Consider the following 13,523-nt stretch of genomic DNA (forward strand, 5'->3'; position numbering starts at 1 on the left):
CCACAAGAAATGTTACTAAAACGGAGTTGTCCTGTGCTGAAATCTTCCTCCCTTAGTAGGTGGCCAAACAAACGCATGGCGGATATAATTAGTAAGCCCACAGTTCTCCATGGTGAAGACACTCTTCCTATGGACAGTAACTTGTAAGAAATCTCGCTCCATGGGAGGAGCCCCACTGTCAAGTTGCAATGCTGCAACGTCCTTCAACATGGACAGTGTGAAAACTGAGATGCAGTGCGTCGATGAATCCGGTTCGAAATGCAAGAGCTCTGCAGAGCATATTGCACACAGCTTCCCGTTGCCAAGGTCAACAAAATTGAATCTGCCCGGTTCTTCCATTGGAGGTTGAATACCCTCAAAACCCACATCAAGGTATTGGTATAATGCGACTAGGCCTTTCTGGTGGTTAACGAGAATGGCAAGGACCTTGTCCAAATGTGTATGAGGAGATTCCATCACATACTCATGTGTAAGGCAAACGGTGTAGTTGCTGCTGCCAAGACCGGGAAGGGACACAGAAATGTGTGGGAAATAAGTAATACGACATTGGCCCCTGCCGCTGATGATCCTACCCTTTCTGAAGTTCGAAAGATTGTTATCAGCGGCAGACATATCCATCCAAGTCTCTTTTATGGGGTCGAAGCGGGCCAAACAGGAGTCTCTCTCCGTGGATGATAAAAAAAAGAGGTTGTTGTCGAGGACGAACATGGTATTGTCGACACGTGGCTCGCTAATGATGGCCCCAGGAGCCATTAAGGGTTTCCAAACTCTAGAACCAGAACAAAGAACGTAAAATCCAGATGAATATTTGAACCGTCGCCTCAGATTTATACAGAAGTAAACATCGCCTGAGCCTGGCGTGTTTGCGATGTATGATTTGTGAAAAGGAAAGGGTGCACCATCCAGTGATCCCGTAGGGGCAATTCTGGACTCTTCAAATTTGATTTCGTAGATTGTCCAGGAGACCAGATTCACGATGGAATCGGATTTGCTTCTGCGAATTTCAGGCGGCAGGCTGGTCCGCTCCGACGGCGCCATATAGATCTTGGAGTCGAACTCGAAGGGACACATATCATGACCTGGAAGATCCAGATACATCTCGAACGGTGGTGGAGGCAAACAAGTCCAATCTTTGACATCAACTTCTTCCTTTAAATTGCTCAGTTTGACCACGATCAACTTTCTATATGTCATAAGGCAAAGGCACGCTTCATTCGCCATTTCAACCTTCTCAGATTTTCGTCTTTTTGACTCAGCAGCATCCAATTCCGCCATCACTCTCTCCGATCGATCCAGATCGGTGGTGCTGCGGCAGCAAAAAGCTAGGGTTAGGGTAGAGCACTAGAAAGTTAAAAGACGAAAGATGGGGATCTTGACGAGCGACCAGGGTTTCGAATACCGACTTATTCTCCTTATACATATATATACTAGCTTAATTTTTATATTTTTATTTTTAAAATTATAAATTTGATGGAATAATTTAAAAATTAAAAATAAAAAATATTTAAAAACATATAAAAATTTTAATATTTATTTAACTTTAGAACGTATAAAAATTATAAATTTGAGTTAAATAATATATTAAAAAAATTATGTGTAACAAAATAAAAATAAATATTTATAAACATTAATTACAAATTAATTATTTATAAATATTATTAAATTTATTTATTTATTTCTTAATAGTATTTAATTTAAAATAAAATATTCGTTATTTTCATGTATAATTTTAATAGATAAAAAATATTTAATTTTTTTAATTTTATATTTAATTTTTTAAATTATCTTTTATTTTATTATTTTTTTAAATTATTAATTTATATTGTCTTTTTCTGTTTTTTCGTTTTCTTCTTTCATTTTTTTCATCTGATTATAATTAATTATTATCATTATAGCAATTTTTAATATTTTCTATTACTTTGATTTATGACCTTTTATTCGGACAACTTTTATGAGTTATTGAAATTTTATTAAAAAAAAAAATTTTTATGTATCTTTTGAGACTTTAAATTATTTGTATCTTTTAGTACCTTGTTAAACGATATATTGTATGTAACTTTTACATCAATTTTTAATGGGATTAAATTATAAATCAAGTTATTTTATGTCTATTTTTTAAAATTTTAAAAACCGAACTTAATTGACCGATTAATTGGATTAATCAGGAACTTAAAATACTAAAATTTTATGAACTTGAAAAACATTCTTGTACTAGTATTTCTCTCTAATTATTCCTCAAAAGATATAACTGGAATTGCTGAAGTAAAAATTAACTTAAGATTCTATTAAATACACAACAATACTATTATATGTCAAGATAACATTGTTCTTAATTTATTAATTTTTTTTTTATTCAAATTTACTTTATATGTTGGGATTAGTCTAAGTAAAAAATTTAGGTGGTATGGACATTGGACAAGTAACAATTGGTTTGCAGATCTTAAAATTTATCAAAAATATTTATGTTGGGACGCTCAACATTTACACATACATTACATAAATACTTAATATAATCCTTAAGATCTAGATTTCCCCATTTTAATCATTCATATAGAGCTCTGAGCATTTAAAGTAGTCCTTAGACATATTTCTGGTGATGAGTCATCACCGGAGCGCTAGCGTGGCCTCTGTTTACCACACTGGAGGGGTCCAACAGCTATCTAAACTGGTTAATTTCCAATTTGTACCCACGTTGATCCTTCCCTTTATATCTAACCCTAAATCTCCAAATTTTCGTAAACTTCATCTCATCTTCTCCATCGCTCTATCTAACTTTAGAAGCTCTTTAGCAGCATATGTGGTTAAATCCACATTCCGGTGGGATCTGCAAGCATAAAGCATAGTCCCTTAAGATATCACAAATTTTCCATTTAACCCTTCTATTTATCCTATATTCCATGCCAACTAATCCAAGAACTAAACAGAAACAACAATACTTTTTGAGGGACTAATCCGAATCTGCATTGCAAAAATAAATGTTCCATAAACAACATATTTGTAATAGATTTGAGCTCATTTTCCAAATAATGCCATTATTCTTTTTTGGCGTGCAAGATCCAAATCTGTTTGCAATGGAATCAGAAAATATTTATGACATGAAAGGGTAAAGAACATCCAATTCAGCAGGGCCTCAAACACACATGACACGTCTAATGTTGGCTTGTAACCACACTCAATCGGTCTACCACTTCAAAATACATTCATTTGCAAGCCAACTTTTAAAATTAATTGCAGCTAATCAGAACGGGGTAGAAATTTCAGCACAAGAGAACCTCTTCAATTTCTGATCTTTCTTTCAAGGGAAAATGAAATGATTTTTCAAGATTAAGTCGCCGGTAACTGATCAGGCAATCGTGATTTGAACACACGTGCTATTTCTTTTTTTTCAATGAAAACAAACCTCTTCTTGAAGAAATAACTATAGCTCCAATGACTTCAGCTTAAAAAAGCCCTCACATAAATTTCAGCTTACCAACCTAAGAAAAACAAGTTAATTAGAAAAACTGTGTTAGGTCTAAACAGGGTGAACATTACATTAATAAAAGAATAGATTTTTAACCGTAGTTGTTGCTGGCAGCTTCTTTTTCAACGGTTGCTTCTCACCCATGGATGCTCCAACACACTTCAAAGTGATACCTGCATATCCCTATATCAAGTTAATAAAATATCGCAAGTTTAGGATTTTTCAATTTATTTATTTATTTCAGAAAAGGATCGAATGCACAATAACTCAATCAGACTACATCCATGAGATGGTAAATTTTTTGTTTATAAATAAATTTTAGCCTCAAGGGTCAGTCTTGGGGTTATGGTAAATTATGAATTCATAATCTGACTACATCCATGTGATGTAAAGAAAGCAGTTCAGAGGAGTATACACACAAAAAAAAAATGTGTTTACAAGAAGCAAGAGGCATAATAACTCAATCAGACATGAAAGACATGCTCAAAAAATACTCGGTACATAGTTTTTACTTTTTAGAGAATAATGTTTATTCAATTGCTCTCCATAGTTTAACGAGAATAATGAACCAAAAGCAAAATGTACCAATATTCTGCTTATATTGTTTCCAATAAGATGTAGCTCTTCAATAGCTGTCAATGATTGTCTAAGTCATTCAACCTGCCCAGTTAAACATCAAACATTTAGTGGCTCCTAACAAACATGATGGGAATTTAAGCAGCAAATATAAGTTGGGGAAAGATATAGAAAGGAACATGGGGCGAAATCGAGCTTGTCTTTATTCTTGGGGCGCTTTCTGAGGTCGGGAGCAGGGCCTTTGGGGCGCTAGGACGGCGAATGGCAGCACGAAGGCTGTTGGATGTGGAAGGTTGGACATTGGGGTGGATGTAGGTTTGGAGAGCGTAGAGGAAGAGAATTGGGAGCCTGAAGAATGCAATGAAGAACGCGAGGAAGAGGGAGAGCCAAGGGTGCATGAGTAGGGCTTTATACAATAACACCAACTATGAGGGACCAATGTGGGTATAAATTGAAAATGGGCCAGCTCAGCTCCAGCCTGGCAAAACGACGCCACGTCACCGCTCCGGTGAAGATCATCACCAAAAATATGCTCAAGGACCACTTTGAGTGCTCGGAGCTCTATCTGGAGGACTACAATGAGAAAATCGGGATCTTGAGGATTACATTGAGTATTTGCACGCATCTCAGGGATTACTATAGGTATTTACTCAAAAACAAACCGTAATATTATGTTTGTTCGTTTATAAGTATACAATCATGATTCTATATTTTCAAACATAAATTTAAGCATAGTAATTATTAGTCTTTGTTTGCTACATTACTTGACCCAACCCATTTATTCAAGGGAAGTATAATTCTACTTTAATTTTATACAACAAATACGACCAAAAAAATAATTAAAAGAAGAGCATACAATAGAGACCTTAGCTAAGAAAATACGCATCCTATAAACAATGTCATCTCATCTCATGCATGGTACCACTTGTCTTTATCCAATTATGATTTGTGAAACTTACTTGCAAAGTTTGCTCATGAAATAAGAAACAATTATATTGCGGAAAAAAGAGGAACCATCCGAACTTGAAACACGAGATAAATCCACCACGACAATTAAAAAATATCTATCACAATTCAATTTTTCTTTGCTCGTATCAAGTAATTTTGTATAATTTATTTCTGTAAATGACAATCAAAAGAGTTGTTTGCAATATTTTAATGTTCATATCCAAATTAAGGAACATGACATGTTATAATTGACTTCCAATATTGTGCTCTACACAACTTTCTGTAACATGAGAAATATTAAAAGTATATATGTATTTGTATATAAGTTATAAACAGAATCATACTTGTTGCTATATTGGCGCCCCTTCTTTTTGGGACGCTCTTGGAGCAGATCTTATCACCTTAACACGAAATGAAGCCTGCAAAATTTGAAGCATGGATAATGTAACCAAAATCAAGTGTGCATGAGCATATTATTAGCTCAATGGTTCAGTGTACATTATACAAAATTGACTATTAAAATCAACGGAAAATTACAAAACTTAGATTTAACTACACAAAAACCCTAGTGGGAAATCAAAAACACAATTGCAAACCTTAACCAAATCATTACATACCGAAAATGGAGAATCTAACAGAAAACCGAAAAACAATCTCTCTTCATGGAGACAAAAATCGTTCTTATTATTTTCTTAATCTAATGAATAAAGCAATCAATCGATAATATTATAAATGATTCAAATCAAATTTTTAAACTAAATTTTTCAAACAAGAATCATTCTAACTTTATGTGAAACTTCAAAATGTTTCTTTTGACATAATATGTGCGGGCTATTAGTTGAATTAATTATTTAAAATGCATCATGTATTTTGAAATAGAAAGCAGTGAGTTGATCATTTAATATGACCAGCAGCAATAATGCAAATATCTCAAAATGCACAGATAATTTTGTACGAGTTGAAGAGAATATAGACACAACTCAAAGCAAGATCATATTCCTGAAAGACATTAATATTTAATTCATTGTTCATTCATAATCCTATTGAAAACGACTAAGGAGGATAATAAGCCACAAGAAATAACAAGAAATGTTACTAAAATAGAGTTGTCCTGTGCTGAAATCTTCCTCCCTTAGTAGGTGGCCAAACAAACGCATGGCGCATACAATTAGTAATCCCAGTAATCCCACGGTGCTCCATGGTGAAGACACTCTTCCTATGGACAGTAACTTGTAAGAAATCTCGCTCCATGGGAGGAGCCCCACTGTCAAGTTGCAATGCTGCAAAGTCCTTCAACACGGACAGTGTGAAAATGGAGAAGCAATGCGCGGATGAATAGGGATCGGAATCCAATAACTGCATAGAGCATATTGCACACAGCTTCCCGTTGCCAAGGTCAACAAAATTGAATCTGCCGGGTCCTTCCGTCGGTGGTAGAATACCCTCAAAAGCCACATCAAGGTATTGATATAATGCGACTAGGCCATTCAGGTGGTTAACGAGAATGGCAAGGACCTTGTCCAAAGGTGTATGAGGAGGTTCCTCCACATACTCATGTGTAAGGCAAACGGTGTAGTTGCTGCTTCCAAGACCGGGAAGGGACACAGAAATGTGTGGGGAAAAAGTAATACGACATTGCTCACTGCGGCTAATGAGTCTACCCGTTATGAAGTTCGAAAGATTGTTATCAGCGGCAGACATATCCATCCAAGTCTCTTTGATGGGGTCGAAGCGGGCCAAATAGAGTCTCTCTCCAACTCCCTGGACGATGAAAAAAAGAGGTTGTTGTCGAGGACGAACATGGTATTCTCGACAAGTGGCTTGCTAATGATGGCGGCCCCAGGAGCCATCAAGGGTTTCCAAGCTCTAGAACCAGAACAAAGAACGTAAAATCTAGATTCATGTCTGACCCGTCGCCTCACTTTTATATAGAAGTAAACATCGCCTGAGCCTGGCGTGTTTGCGATGTATGATTTGTAAAAAGGAAAGGGTGCACCCTCCAGCGTAGGGTCAATTCTGCCCTCCTCAATTTTGATTTCGTAGATTGGCCAGGGGACCACATTCCCCATGGAAACGGCTTTGGCTCTGCCAATTTCAGACGGCAGGCTCAAATCGTCGGTCTGCGCCATATAGATCTTGGAGTCGATCTCGAAGGGACACATATCATGATCTGGAAGATCCAAACACATCTCGAACGGTGGTGGAGGCAAACAAGTCCAATCTTTGACATCAGCTTCTTCCTTTAAATTGCTCAGTTTGATCACGATCAACTTTCCATACGTCATAAGGCAAAGGCGCGCTTCCTTCGCCATTTCAACCTGCTCAGTTTTTCGTCGTTTTGACTCAGCAGCATCCAATTCCGCCATCACTCTCTCCGATCGAACGAGATCGGTGGTGCTGCGGCAGCAAAAAGCTAGCATTAGGGTACGGATCGGACATGATATCTGTATTTTCTAGGGTCGGATGGGAGATATCACGTAATTGAACTTTTTAATCATATATTTTTATGTAAAAAATATAATAAAAATATTTTTTTAAACTTTTAAATTTATTTATTTTTAAAATATTTTTAATTAAATTATTTTTGAATAACAAAAATAAAATAATACAATATATGAATAATAATTATTAATTAAAACATATGAACAAGTAAATATAATACTAAAAATATATATATTTATTTATTTTTTAATTATTATTGTCCAGATCCACAGATCGGATATGCGAATGTAAAATAAATATCTACAATTCGATTCGATCAATCTGTGGATTGGATCGTATTTGTAATTTTTGGATCGGACGTAATTATTTATCGCGAATCTGCGAATACGATCCAATTTATAAACACCTCTAGTTAAAAGATGAAAGATGAGGCTGAGGGACCAGGTTTCAAATATCAACTTATTCTCTCTATATATATTAGATTAATTTTTATATTTTTATTTTTAAAATTATAAATTTGATGAAATAATTTAAAATAAAAAATATTTAAAAACATATAAAAATTTTAATATTTATTTAATTTTAAATTGTATAAAATTTATAAATTTAAATTAAATAATATATTAAAAAAATTATGTATAACAAAATAAAAATAAATATTTATAAACATTAATTACAAATTAATTATTTATAAGCATTATTAAATTTATTTTTTTAATAATATTTCATTTAAAACAAAATACTTGTTATTTTCATGCATAATTTTAATAAATAAAAAATATTTTATTTTTTAATTTTATATTCAATTTTTTAAATTATCTTTAATTTTATTATTATTTTTAAAATTATTAATTTATATTTTTTTTGTTTTTTCGTTTTCTTCTTTCACTTTTTTTTTCATCAGATCATAATTAATTATTATTATTATAACAACTTTTAATATTTTCTATTACTTTAAACTATAATCTTTCATTCGGTCAATTTTTATGAGTTATTAAAATTTTACTAATTTTTTTTTGTGTATTTTGACATTTTAAATTATTTGTACATTTTAATATGTTATTGAGTGATGTATTGTATGTAATTTTTACATCAATTTTTAATGAAATTAAATTATAAATCAAATTATTTTATGTGTATTTTTTAAGATTCTAAAAATCGAACTTGATTGACTGATTCAATTGGATTAATCATAAACCTAAAATACTAAAATTATATGAACTTGAAAAATATTCTTGTACTAATATTTCTCTCCAGTTGCTGAAGTAAAAAATAATTTAAAATTCTATTAAATAAACAACAATACTACTATACGTTAAGATAACATTGTTCTTAATTTATTTATTTTTTCTTTTTTGTTTACATTTACTTCATATGTTGGCTTGATCTAAGTAAAATTTGAGTAAAGTATCATTTATATCCCCAACGTTTGGGGTAAGTCTCAAATCTATCTCTAACGTTTTAAACGACCTATTTGTATTTCAAACGTTTCTAAATGTAGTCAATGTTGTCCTACCGTCAAAATGGTAAACATTTCGTTAACGGCGTAGCCTACGTGGACGTTATGTGACATGGTGGCAGGGCATATGTTGTTACCGTTATTGAATTAAAAAAAATAAATGTGAAGCAGAGGGTCCTCTTCGAAACCCTAATCCCCAAATCTTTGCTTCTTGTTGCTGCTGCGCTGCCTCTGAAGGGCGATTCCGTTTGCGTGAGAAAAGATGGAGCATGAAGCATGCCAATCTGAAGCAACCCAAGGCAGCAAGCAAGCCACTCGAAGTAGAAACCTAGCACATCGAAGGAGGACAGCATGTTACTGTGGGGAACGGCCTGTGCTCGCAACGTCGTCGACGGCAGAAAATCCTGGGCGGAGGTTCTGGGGTTGCGTTAACTTCGGGGTGAGCTTTAGCCATGTCTTTATTTGTTGTTGATTTATGTGTTTTGACCATCAATGGGTGTGACTCGGCTGTCTCATGTTTTGTCTAGGTTGGAGAAGAATGCGGCTACTTTGTATGGGCAGAACCAGAGGAAGATCCCTCCCAAGTTTCTAGGTTAAGATTGAAGGTTAAAAATTTGAAGGGCAAAGTGGATATGGTGGAGTTCAGGTTCATGGTTGCAGTGGGAGTTGCTTTAGTTGGATGGACACTTGCACTGATATTGGTGTTTGAAAAAACAACAGCAACCAAATTTGGGAGACTGTCACTAGAATGATGTTGCTGGTTATGATAAGTTATAGGAGAAAATTGTTAGATAGCTAAATTGTGTTCTGTATGTTGGCTTAGAAATAGTAGTGATGTTAAAGTAGTTGCTGTTTTGTTGAACTCAATGATATTGTAAAGCAATGATGTTTTTGTGAGTTTTGGTTGAAGAAAGGCTGGTTTTGTGCAGATGCAATGTTGTTCCAGTGAAAGAGTTGAATGAAATCAAATTTTGGGTTTTGCAATCTATTTAAATCAAGCAAGTCAATAGGATGGGAACAATCATTTCTGTAAAATGTTACTTAATGATTAACCATAAAGCTGTCATTGGATACAAGCACAAAAGATTGGAAGCAAAATAACAAAACAAGAGCAACACAGTTTGCTCCACAATAATGGTCTGCAATAACAAACTATTGTCTTAAAACTAGTTTCCAGACATTATAAAGATACTAAACACAAATCCTTTACTCATAAATAAGTAGCCTTAAAACATAAAACAGCAGACATCATTGTTGTCACATCTTTTTCCATGCTTTGGGAGGTGTCCTAGCCATGAATTTTAGTTGGAATTTGCTGATGTTCTTCGATGGGCTTGGCAGCACCCTCATATTTGTGGTGGACGGAGTCAGCTTAGCCTTTTTTGAAGTAGCTTGAGAGTGTTGTGAACTCACATCATTGGCAGATGATTTTCTCTTTAGCCTTGTGACTGTGGTCTTCTTTGAAACAGCTTAGGCAGTAGCACAATTCTTAAACTCCTCTCTTGATACATAAAGAGTACCAACCTCCCACTTGTACTCACTCATGTCCTTTAGCTGCTTGTGCAAAGGATACCTCTTGGCAACATTGTTATTATCCTGATCATCACCAACAATAGGCACATCAAGAAAATCTTCATATTCATATCCTTCTTCCTCATCCCCTAAACCTGCAGCAATCTTCTCCTTACCGCTGTCATTGTCACTCCTAGTCTCCTACTCTCTTTTCTTGCATCAGTTTGGGTTTCAGTTGTGCCAGCCTCAAATGTATCCTCTACCCTGATGTCGACATCAACTAACCCCTCAGCCCATTCTTTCTCATCATCACTGTCACCAAACACAACCTCAGCAGCACTATCTTCTGAGTAATAACCATTTATGGAATTAGAACTCCATGAATCACTACTGTCAACTACACCACCCTTGGGAGTATAGTCCTCGTCCTCGTTGCCATCACTACCCTCTTCTTCCTCATCATTTTCATCTTGCTCACCCACATTTTCTTCCTCCACATTTGGGCCAGAATTCCTCTCCACTTGTCTTGCTGAATGGGCCTCAAATGTTACCATTGGGTCTGACCCATTAGATCCACCAGCCTGCTCTTGCATGGTAGTTTCAGTACTCCCTAACATGTGTACATCCTCAACCTCTTCATGGATATCACTAGTTTTATGAACTACATACAGCTCCACCATATCTTTCCTAACCCCAATATTAGCCATATCCATTGCATCTTTGTCGGTTCGCAACATCCTTAAGCCTTCTTCTGTACTCCCTCCCAGTGATTTGTACCACATTGCTGCAATGTCTTTTTTCAGATACCCTTGTCTGCTCACTATGTCATGAACCTCAATCAGACTCCACTCATCTTCATTATAGTAGTCTATCACAGTTGTCTCCCCACCCAAATACTTCAAAAGCCCACCTTCAAGACCAAAGTTTCCATGATGGTAAACTTTGACACTAAAATAACTCATCCTAAACGGCAGACCCTGTTACATCAGATCAGCAAAGTGAAACTAGTAAATTCATAAGCACTGATTAAGTCACCAAAAACAAGTCAATTCATGTCCTAACTAACATTCGCAACGAACATTTCTCTGGGAATACATAAATTCAAATAAACCCTAAAGTGTAAACAATCTCCTATATGACCTTTGTTCTTCATCGAACTACTAAATAAAAACCCAACAAACAAAATTTCTTCCTCGTACATACCTTGTCGAAGAAAACCTCTTTGTCGCCAGACCAAAGGTGTGATCTTTCATGCAACACAAGCAATAGCAACCCGCCAACTACCTTGTAGCCCCTCCTTGCGATCATCCTCGAAGAAGTGTCAGACGTATGTGGTGAGGAGAACCGGACTGAACAAACTTGCGTTGAGGTGCTCTGTTTCTTCAACGTTTCGTATTTCCTTCAGTGAATGGTATAATGGGCGCGAAGAGGCAGACGTGTCTCTCAAAACCTTTGGGCTTACAACCTCAGCGTCCACGTAGGTAACGGCGTTAGCGAAATTTTTACCATTTTGACGGTAGAACAACATTGACTACATTTAGAAACGTTTGGGATACAAATAGGACGTTTAAAACGTTAGGAATAGGTTTGAGACTTACACTAAACGTTGGGGACATAAATGATACTTTACTCTAAAAATTTTAAGTGGTATAGACATTGGACAAGTAATTAACAATTGGTTTGTAGATCTTAAAATTTACCAAAAAGATTTATGTTAGGAGGCTCAACATTCACCTGACATACACTCACTCTATGACAGTGAGCCTAATAGAATAATTCTTGTTACAAAACTGAAAAAAAATCATCGTGCCAACACATGTTACTTATATTCAAACACCTTCCATCATTTAACAAAAAAAAAATCGTAATATGTTTATTCGTTATTAGTATACAATCATGATTCTATATTTTCAAACATAAATTTAAGCATAGTAATTATTAGTCTTTGTTTGCTACATTACTTGACCCAACTCATTTATTCAAGCGAAGTATAATTCCACTTCAATTTTATACAATAAATACGACAAAAAAATAATTAAAAAAAACATATGATAGAAACATAATCTAAGAAAATACGCATTCTATAAACAATGATATCTCATCTCATGCTAGGTACCACGTGTCTTTATCCAATTATGATTTATGAAACTTACTTGCAAAGTTTGCTCATGATATAAGAAACAATTATATTACGGAAAAAATTAAGTTGAGGAACCATCCGAACTTGAAATACAAGAAGACATCAATCCATCGTAACAGTAAAAATATATCTATCACAACTCAATTTTTCTTTGCTCGTATTGTATAATTTATTTCTGTAAATGACAATCAAAAGAGTTGTTTGTAATATTTTAATGTTAATATCCAAATTAATGAACGTGAACATGTTATAAATGACTTCTAATATTGTGACACAACCTTCTGTAACATGAGAAATATAAAAGTATATATGTATTGGTGAGAACTCAGATGCAGTCGACTTCATCTGAAGCTGATAGTTGAGAGTCGTTAGATGAAAATTTAATCAAATCAGTCAAATTATCTAACCGTTCTCAGTGATCAATTTCACGTGAAATCGATTGCATCTGAGTTTCTACCATATGTATTTGTATATAAAGTTATAAACAGAATCATACCACTTGGTATATTGGCGCCCCTTGAGCAGATCTTATCACCTTAACACGAAATGAAGCCTACAAAATTTGAAGCATCGACAATGTAACCAAAATCAAGTGTGTATGAGCATTTCATTAAGAGAAAGTATAGGGAGCTAATGGAAATTTTGTACAATGTGTACAACGAAGGTTTAGAAAGTATTAGACATATAACCATTAGTGTTATATTTTCCTATTAGGTTAAGTTTTTACGATGAACGGTTTCATGACATGGTATTAAAACTCTATATCCGAATGTCAAGAGAGTTCGATTTTTGGTGAACCCCAAAATCAGTATAACATGAGATGTTTATTATCCTAGTACCCTATCAAAAACTCTAACAAAAAATCGAATAACAATCTCTCTTCATGGAGACGGAATTCAACAAAGAATTAAAATTATTCAAAACTATTGGGAATTACCCACCTCAAAGACACAAATTATGCGAATCCGTGAAAAGAAACCATG

The 13,523-nt window shown here is 34.7% G+C and overlaps 1 long non-coding RNA gene across 5 annotated transcripts; it reads right to left on the bottom strand.

Annotated features, from left to right (window-relative positions):
* Window positions 1–2,687: 2,687 nt before the first annotated feature.
* Window positions 2,688–7,452, bottom strand: LOC112702031 (uncharacterized). 5 transcript variants are annotated; one of them, XR_003810946.2, is made up of 7 exons: window positions 6,084–7,452; window positions 5,332–5,406; window positions 4,219–4,612; window positions 4,049–4,123; window positions 3,560–3,636; window positions 3,401–3,476; window positions 2,688–2,824 (listed from the first exon to the last, which is right to left on the bottom strand). It is a non-coding gene; the product is annotated as an uncharacterized lncRNA (long non-coding RNA). The 5 variants fall into 5 exon arrangements; XR_011864508.1 differs by lacking the exon at window positions 4,219–4,612 and having other exon boundaries at window positions 6,084–7,441; XR_003810945.2 differs by lacking the exons at window positions 4,049–4,123; window positions 4,219–4,612 and having other exon boundaries at window positions 6,084–7,429.
* Window positions 7,453–13,523: the final 6,071 nt, after the last annotated feature.

The sequence above is a fragment of the Arachis hypogaea genome, chromosome 1, assembly GCF_003086295.3.
Source record: "Arachis hypogaea cultivar Tifrunner chromosome 1, arahy.Tifrunner.gnm2.J5K5, whole genome shotgun sequence".
Classification (NCBI taxonomy): Eukaryota; Viridiplantae; Streptophyta; class Magnoliopsida; order Fabales; family Fabaceae; genus Arachis; species Arachis hypogaea.